We start from the raw sequence: 8379 nt of genomic DNA on the forward strand, positions 1-8379 counted from the left end.
CAAAGACCATTTCTAATAACCACAGCAGTTTCAGTGTGTCAAAGAACCCAGGGGTCGAGGGTTAGAGTGGAGTTTCCTGGGCCTTGTAGAGCAATATGTAGTTGAGGCAAAGGTCATGCTCCCTGTGTTTTGTTTTAAATAATATTGACCCATTAATTCTAAACCTGCTTGTTCCTGAAATTATACAGGATTATAGTTTGCAAACTGCAGGACAATGAAGCAAATCAAGATGAATTACAGCCTGGGCCCTCCCCCCCATGCTCTGACACCTAAACAGGGAATGAGGTCCATGTGAGTGTGTTTGAAAGAACTTTAAGCCCTCCTTCCAACGCAGCGGTTTAGCTCCTTTTTGTTAAATGTGAAATTTGATTTCGTAACCAATAGTAGCAAATAAGGCTAACTCCATAAGACTTCACGGCCTAGGCGCCGGGAGGGTCACCCGAGGGTGTGCTGGGGCCTTTTGTTATTCTTGCCCCTCACTCCAGCCCCGCCCCCCACAGTACGCTAGGACAAACACCACCCAGGGAACTGGTAGAGAAAAGTGGCCTCCGGTTTTCTGAAGCCAAGAAAGCCGGCGTTTTGCGCTTAAGTTCTTTTTATCTCACCGAAACTCTACCTAGGAGCTTTCGGAGCTCAGACGCCGAGTCTTTGTTCTGCGAGGATCTGCGGCTGCTGTTTAAACAGATCGCAGATAATATCCCCGATTTAAGATCAAGTGCTCCGTGCACATTAACTTTCTTTCTCTTGAAAGCTTTGCCCCTGTCCTGGGCCGGGATCACGCGGCGGTGGGGGGCAGATAGAAGAAGGCCTTTGGACGAGGGTCACCTCCGTCCTTGTTCCCTTGAGAGCAGTGGAGAGGAAAGCCGTCACCCAAGGCGGACTTTGCCTTCTGGAACAGGGAAGGGGGGGTGGAGTGGGGGAGCCAGTCGGTGTCTCTCTGAGAGCTGAGAGGGGGAGCGAACTGGGTAAAAGATTTGGGGATCCTGCCTGGAAGGGCCGCAGAGGGCAGTTGGCTGGGTTTACTTCTCCGGCTGGTCTAACCCAGCGTGACTTGGGAGCCTACGTTTAAAGAGGTGAGTCTCAGCCTAGTTTGTTGGCCCAACTTGAATTCTGTTAGAGGAGATCAAAGTGAAAAATAAATAATAAATAAATAAATATAAATAAAGAGTTAGCACTTCCCCGACTTCAGAGGTTCAGACCGGGGGCGGAGACTTGGGACAGAAGATTGGCCCGTCTCAAACACCTCCAGTACCTTCTCTGGACTTCCATTCCGGCTTCGTCCAGGACTCACAGGCTACTCACTCACCCTCCAGGCAGCTCCTCTCTTTACCCTAGAGCCGAGGAAGCCTAGTTCCCGAGCGGGTGGAGCCTGCCCCCTCGCCCCTCCCGCTCCTGCGCGGATCGCCCCCCCACCCCACCCCCTCCAGCCATCGCCACCTCCACCACCTCAGTTCCACTCAATCGATTTTTGCTGCATGTCAACACTTATTACCGGTGAGTGTGAGGGTATTTTTTTCTCCTTCTCTAGGTCTCTTAATGATTTCTGAGCTAGTTGTGTATTAAAGGTGCTTAAAGAAAACTTTCAGGTAATCTATAGCATGAAGACCAGCCTCCCCCGCGTGGGTTCAAACATGGCGAGCGGGCGAGCGAGCAAGCGAGCGCTTAGCGGGAGAGCCAGGCCTCAGTGGCCTAGGTGCCCAGTGGCTCACCTCAGGGAAAGCCAGAGTAAACCGGGCTTAGAGCGAAGGAGGCCTTGCTTAGCCCGACCGTGGGGTAGGCTCTAGGTCCTACTCACCCACCCACTTGCTACACACTCGAATTTTCATCCCCCTTGATGCCTACATTAAAACTGGGTTTTTATTGTATATATATAAAGACTTTTTAAAAAAAGTCTCCTTAGGGTCTTCAAACTCACTATTCTTCTAATACGGGATTCGATTCAGGTTGGCGGAGGCTGGGAGAAAGGTGTATACAACCCACATTCCTCTTCGTCACCTCCCAGTTCCTAAATCTCAGAGGTAATGCCCAGAACTTACTTATAAATGTAATGGTAAGAGAAATAGGATGGCCAGCCCCAGCCCCGCAGGCAACCTGATCCGAAGAGGAATCCACTTCTCCCAGACCTGGTTTTTCTCGCCCCAGACCTCCCCACGAGGTACTGAAACCTGGGGTCCTCTCGGGAGTGTAAGAACACCACCAACAAATAATGGGGGGAAATAGTTATCTTTAAAGTCCCAATAGTCCTCGAAAGCCCTATAAATTAACCCGTGGAGAACAGCGAACCCTTTTAAGGGGTGTCTATAAAACTCCTGCGCGTCCGGGAAAGAGGACAGCCTCCTCCCCGCCCCCTGTCACGGTGGTGACCAAAACAAAGGTCTGTCCTTCAATCCACATCCAAATCCACGAGTCTCCGACGCCTGTCGCCCAGCTCCCTAAGCCTCAGTCGGCCCGCCACAGATCTGAACTAGATGGGGAGTCCCGGCTGGGAGGTTTAACTTTTTTTTTTTTTTTTGAGCCGAGGAGAGAGAGAGGGGTGTAACCAGATCAGAGTCTTTATGAATATAGACTCCCCATTGATTGATTTATAAACCCCCAGCGAACTGCAGTTAATGTAAGCAAGCACGCTGACATGCAAGAGAGCGGTGGACTCAGCGAATCAGGTCTGAAAAGCAATGGAAGGGAACCCCGGTAGCAGATTTTTCAGAGGAAATTAAAAAGAAAACTCCCTCCTCCGTCCTCCCAAATCATGGTGTTTTAATTTAACCTGAAAAGCGATCATTCTAGAGGAGATGTTTTTCAAATGAGCTGTTAGAAATACCTCTATGGGCGCATAACTGGTTTACCTATTCAGATTTTTAGCACATGAAACCGTGGAGATTTTATGCCGTTCTTCAAAGGTGTCACTTCCTCCTTTCTCCTGCTCCCCCCTCCCAAGGGAGACCTTTTCAGTGTTGATTTTTCTATCTGAAAAGATGGAAAGTAGAATTTATTGTGTTCAGGATGCATGGTTTTCATTTCTGCACTGAATATTTTATGTTCTATGTAAATGGTGGTTTTAGATTTTTGTTTACGGACTAAGGAAGTCCTGCAAGAAATAAAATGCCCCCATTAAAGTAGTTAATTCTACTTAATTACGCTAAAAATCACAGCTTCTCCTTTTGTGGCAATGCACTGTAGCAGTTGTGGAAAAGGGAGATACTTGAAGCTTAAGCTACTTAGCTGAAGAATGCCTAATAGACCCATCTAGCTTCCTTTTAATTTAAAACATGCTTTTAAAAACATTCAGTGGCCGTATGGAGAAGATATTTACTTTGGGGTGATAATGTTGCAGGCTGCCTTTCTTCCTCTGTCTTTCTAAAAGGAGGCTAAATGAAGTGGAGGCTAATTAGTTGCTCTCCAACCAGTATGGGTGGGGTGGGGTGGGCATAGCCTGCGATTTTGATGGATGTTTCCCCGTTCGGTTCTCCTAATCTTCTGGTAAAAATGTTTAAGGTCTCGTTGGGTTTTCTCTCCCTGTCTTTTCCGCCTCACGCTCTTCTTTGCAGCCAGCCAAGGTTTTGCTTTGTTTTGTTTTGCTGTTTTCTTCCACTCACCCTTCCCCCTCTTCTAGCAATTTAGAAAATGGCCCGTAGTGCTGGAGGCTGATGAACCAAAATTAAGTCTTGGGGTTGTTTGTTTCCTTAGAGCCAAAGCTTTCTTGCTCAAGATTTAGAAAAGTCCTTTTGCTTCCTTCAGTGAGCCTCAGCGCACAAGGTCCGGAGCTGAAACCCTTCTTTCTGCTAGTCGCTTTGAGATAATACCTAGAACCCTCCTAACTGTCCCTGATAGAATAGTGGGGCAGGATTTCGATTGTGTCTCGGAACTCGGCCAAGTGACAGCCCAATTCGCCTGCTCTGCCTCTGTCAACAGCCCCAGCAACTAGGTACCACCGCCGGGTTGATTCCTGCACAGGAAAAAAAAATAAAATAAAATAAAAAAAGAACTGTGATGGCATCCTTCCCTATTCTTCAGGATGGAGAAGGGCAAGGCTTTCTTAGGCGTCACTTCACGCCAGTGCCTGCGTTTGGTTGACCGCCTGTCTCCCAGACAGCCTTCACCTCGCTGTGTGCGGGCATGGGGGGAGGGGAAGTCTGCGGACAGAGGTGGAGACCCTGCCAGCCATCCTCAGGACAGGGCTTTGCCTGCCAGAGCTCAGGGCGACAGATCTCTTTGAAAATAAAGTAATATCAAACAAAAGAAAGTGAAATAAAAGCCTTCTGCGTGCTCTGGGCCTCAGGCGAATGTTCATTCCCAGGACTTCACCAACCTCAGCGCCTCGGGTCCCCGCTGAAATCCAGAAATGGTGTCGGGGGAGTTGATCTTGTCTGATGAGGTGGTGACTTATCTATTTCAATGACAAAGGGGTGGATCCTGTCTGAGACTGCTCGACTGCCCTTCCAGGCTTCAGCTTCCCGGCGGGGAGCCTCCCAAACTCCGACCTCCTTCTCCTACACAGCTGGACGGGTTTGCCAATTACCAAACACCAGGCCCGGGACAGCTGGACAGGACCTTTCGGACCCTTTCCGCCAGGCCCACTGAGCTTGGCTCTTCAGATCATCCGGGTGCCGCGGCTCCACCTGAGCGTCCCCCTCAAGGCCAGCTTCTCCTGGGGCCGGTAGACCCAGTGGCTCGGTACGGCCCAGTTCTGTGGCTGTCCACCGATCACCGCAACCGCTTTATCTCAAAGTCCTGGCTTTTTGTTTTATTTTGGTTTTGGTCGGAGGTAAGAGCGAGGGGCGGCGGTAAGAGGTTGGCCCTCCCTTTAATCTAATCGTATTTCCCGAGACAGTAGGAGAATATGGAGCCCCGAGGGCCACCTACGCACGTCCAGGTTCGCTCTCCTGCATCTCAGCATGGTTTCCGTGTCCCTCCACCTAATACAATCTGACCTAATCAGTAGCTGGACCCACTTCCCTACTCCCCTCCCGCGCCCGCAGCCAGTAGCCCCGGATCCCGGGTCCAACACCTTTGGCTGGGGCACTTCGGATGGCTGCAGAGTCCAGCTGTGGAGGTGCACGGACCCTAGCGCTTGCGTCCTGCAAACGCGGAGAGGGGCCCCGGACCGCAGGGTTCCGACACAGTCAGGGCGCGACCTTGTAGCAGATGTCCCAGAGGCTGCAGTGTGGGGCAGGAGGAGCCCTCCCCTTCACATCCCTTCTCACCCTCTCCCGGCCTCTGCGTCTTCACTCCTGAGCAGCCATATACCTTGAGTGGGTCACCCCTGCCTGCCTGCCTCCTTCAAGATGCCTCAAGCCCAAGGGTTAAATATTAACCGGCCAGAGCTATAGAGTGAGGTAAAACGTTACATATAAAAATGAATCATCTATCCGATCCCAGGAGAGACAGCCTATAGCCAGCTCTACGTCTAGGGAAGATCAGGCCACATCCCCTGTACCTACTCCACTGACTGCTCCAACCCACGGACCATTCTGCCGCAGGTGGCCAGGGACAGACACCCGACAGCCAATCATTTTCCTTGTGGAGTCTCAGGTTAATTGAGGGTTTTGAACACAAGCAAAAGTCCTTTTGAGAAAGGTCAGGGACAGCATTTCATCTCTTATAGGAGTTAATGGAGGCAGCCTTTAATCTAAGAGGACCCCCCTGGCCTCGAGGTGAAGGAGGAAACCCCCGCGGTCGCCTTTGGCATAGCTGGGAGGCTGGGTTGGGTGGGTAGCAGGGTGATGGGCAGAGTCCGGATCAAAGGCCAGCAGTGGGTAGCTACAAGCTTATAGAGCTGGCCTGGGTTGAGTACCCTGGCCTGAGGTCCTCAGGAAACCACTCATACTCGCCCCCACCCCTCAGGCTTTACCTTTTCTCACTCTGACCTATTTGTTTCTAGCAACAAAAAGTAACCAGTGTTCTATGCGGATTTAGGAGGTAGGCCCAGGCATCCAGTCACTCCAAACACACCGAAAGATAACAGGAACTGAAAGGATAAGGGACTCTGCGCTTTCTAACTTCTTGTGCCCTTACCTGGGAAACACTAATAACTCTGGCGCAGGGCAAATTCCTGGGTAGGAAGGTGATTTGGTTTCTTTCTCTGGTTTTCCCTTAGCCTAATCATCCCTTCCCCTCTCCCACTGAGGTGGGGAGAGGAGGGAAGGAGAAGGTGGGGGAGAGAGAGAGAGAGATGGGTGCACATTAGAGAAAGATGTACTGCCCCATGAAGTTCCTAGGCATTGCCAACAAGCTGCAGGAAAAGTCCCTGCCTCCTAAGAAAATTGAATCATTTCTGCCCCCCAAAGCACCAGTTTGATTTAGAACACACTGCCCGGCTTGCAGTAATTGTTCAGCACCCTTGCCCTGGCAGGTGGCAATCACCATTCTCCCCAACTTGGACCCTGCCTCTGACCTGGTCCCTGAAGCAGCCCCATTTTCACTGAGAGTATTCGCCTAAGTCTTTGTACTTAGTGGGTACCAAAAAAAAAAAAAAAAAGTGGCTTTGGTGGTGTGCTTGTCTAGTTTGAACTCTGCACCACAGCACATCCTCAGATCCCCTCTTCAATTCTTCAAAGGCAGCCACTTCTTCGCTGTGTTCACAGCTTGCACAGCTAGTGACCCTGTGTATTGCTGGAAAGGTTTAGAGGCTGGCAGCAGCAGAGATGTCTAGTTAACAGGGTTTCCCAGAGACTCTGCAGGTATAGTCATCAAGCCTGGGCTGAGCTCTGTGTACATGGAGTAATGGGATGTCCCCAGTCAGTGAGTTCTTAGGGAATAGGACCTGAGTTGAAGATGTGGTTACACACTTAATCTCATCACCTCGTGGCTTGTCACTGCTCTTACTTCATTGCACACAGTGTTCTATGTCATTCCAGAACAGCGGTGACATCATCCAATTTTGTGTCACACCGCTTCCCCAAGAAAAATAGAATTGACTCAAACGTTCCACCGGTTTGCTCCAGAAAGGTAATGAACGCATCAAAGCAAATAAATAAAAGGAGGTATGAATCATGCACTCGGTTGCCCTTCTCAAAGTGAATGTGAGACCGAGAAACAGGTCGGGAAGGGCATTTACTCTTAAAGGTACCCGGTGGCAGGGGAAGGGGAATTATGGAGGGCATAATAGCCTCAAATGATCTTCTTCCTCACCAAACTACCATGTTATCTGACACCCTCGATCTATTTGTGTCCCGGGTAACAGAAGGTTTGACTGATGGGTCACAGACTAGAGGGCTTGGGTGACTGAAAACAAGTTTGACAAGAAAGGAGTCTGGGTGGGGTGCCACCATGGAGGTGGAGAGGATGGGGCTGGGATTTCCAGGAGCAGCCTGGGGCAGCCCCTGGCTTTGCTGGATCCTGATTTACACAGAACTCTTCCTCAGAGAATAGTTATGAGTACAACACCGTGGAGGAGAAAGTTCTCAATCTCTGTATACCTTTACCTTCTCTTCATTTCCCACTTACTTCATGTCTTTCTACTCTACTCGACCTCGGTCAGCTCTCCCCCAGAACCTTGGCTACTCCTGGTTTCTATTGTTTGTCCCCTCTTTTCAATTTTTTGGGGTTACTTTCGGTTCTCATTTTTCTCTGTATGAAAAGTTGTTTTGTGTAAATGAGAGTCTACCTATAAACCATTTGTAGTCAAGAATGTGGAGTGCTCATTTGAGCTACAGAAGTTTCAGGATGAGCAGGAGCTGCACACATGACCCTTGCCTTTTAAGAGCTCAAGAGGGACCATGACTGTTCTTCAGTGAAGCTCCTTAGCACGCTGGATATCCTGGACAGTCATGAGTAGAGTCCTTTCAGGGGACATCGTGACCCTTTGAAAGACTACCAAAGTGGGACATCTGCCTTCAATTTGTCTTCTTTATTTAAAATAGTAACAATAACAGCAAAAAAAGTACATGTTTGTGTGTGTGTCAGTGCACATGTGTGCATATGTGTGTGGACACTAGAGGACAGCTTAAGATGTACTATTTAGGTACACAGAGACAGGGTTTCTCTGTGTACCCCTGACTGTTCTAGAACTCACTTGGTAGCCCAGGCTGGCCTCAAACTCACAGAGATCTGCCTGCCTCTGCCTCCTGAGTGCTGGCATTAAAGGTATGAGCCACCACTGCCCGGCCCAATTTATTTTAAAAAATATATTGTTAGTGTGCCTGGAGCCATGCATGTCTCATCATGTATGTGGAGGTAAGAGAACAACTCTTTGGAACCAGTTCTCTTCTTTTTCTCTTTCTACCTTTTGATGGGTTCCAGAAATCAAACTCAGATTGTCAGACTTCATTGTGAGGCCTTACCATTGAGCAATCTCTCCGTCCTGGTCTAGCTTATTTTAGAGACAGGGTCTTCTACCAGCTTGGAATTCCCATTAAGTTGGCCTGGCTGGCTAGAGAGCCC

Source organism: Peromyscus maniculatus, chromosome 6 (genome assembly GCF_049852395.1).
Source record: "Peromyscus maniculatus bairdii isolate BWxNUB_F1_BW_parent chromosome 6, HU_Pman_BW_mat_3.1, whole genome shotgun sequence".
In the NCBI taxonomy this organism is placed as follows: Eukaryota; Metazoa; Chordata; class Mammalia; order Rodentia; family Cricetidae; genus Peromyscus; species Peromyscus maniculatus.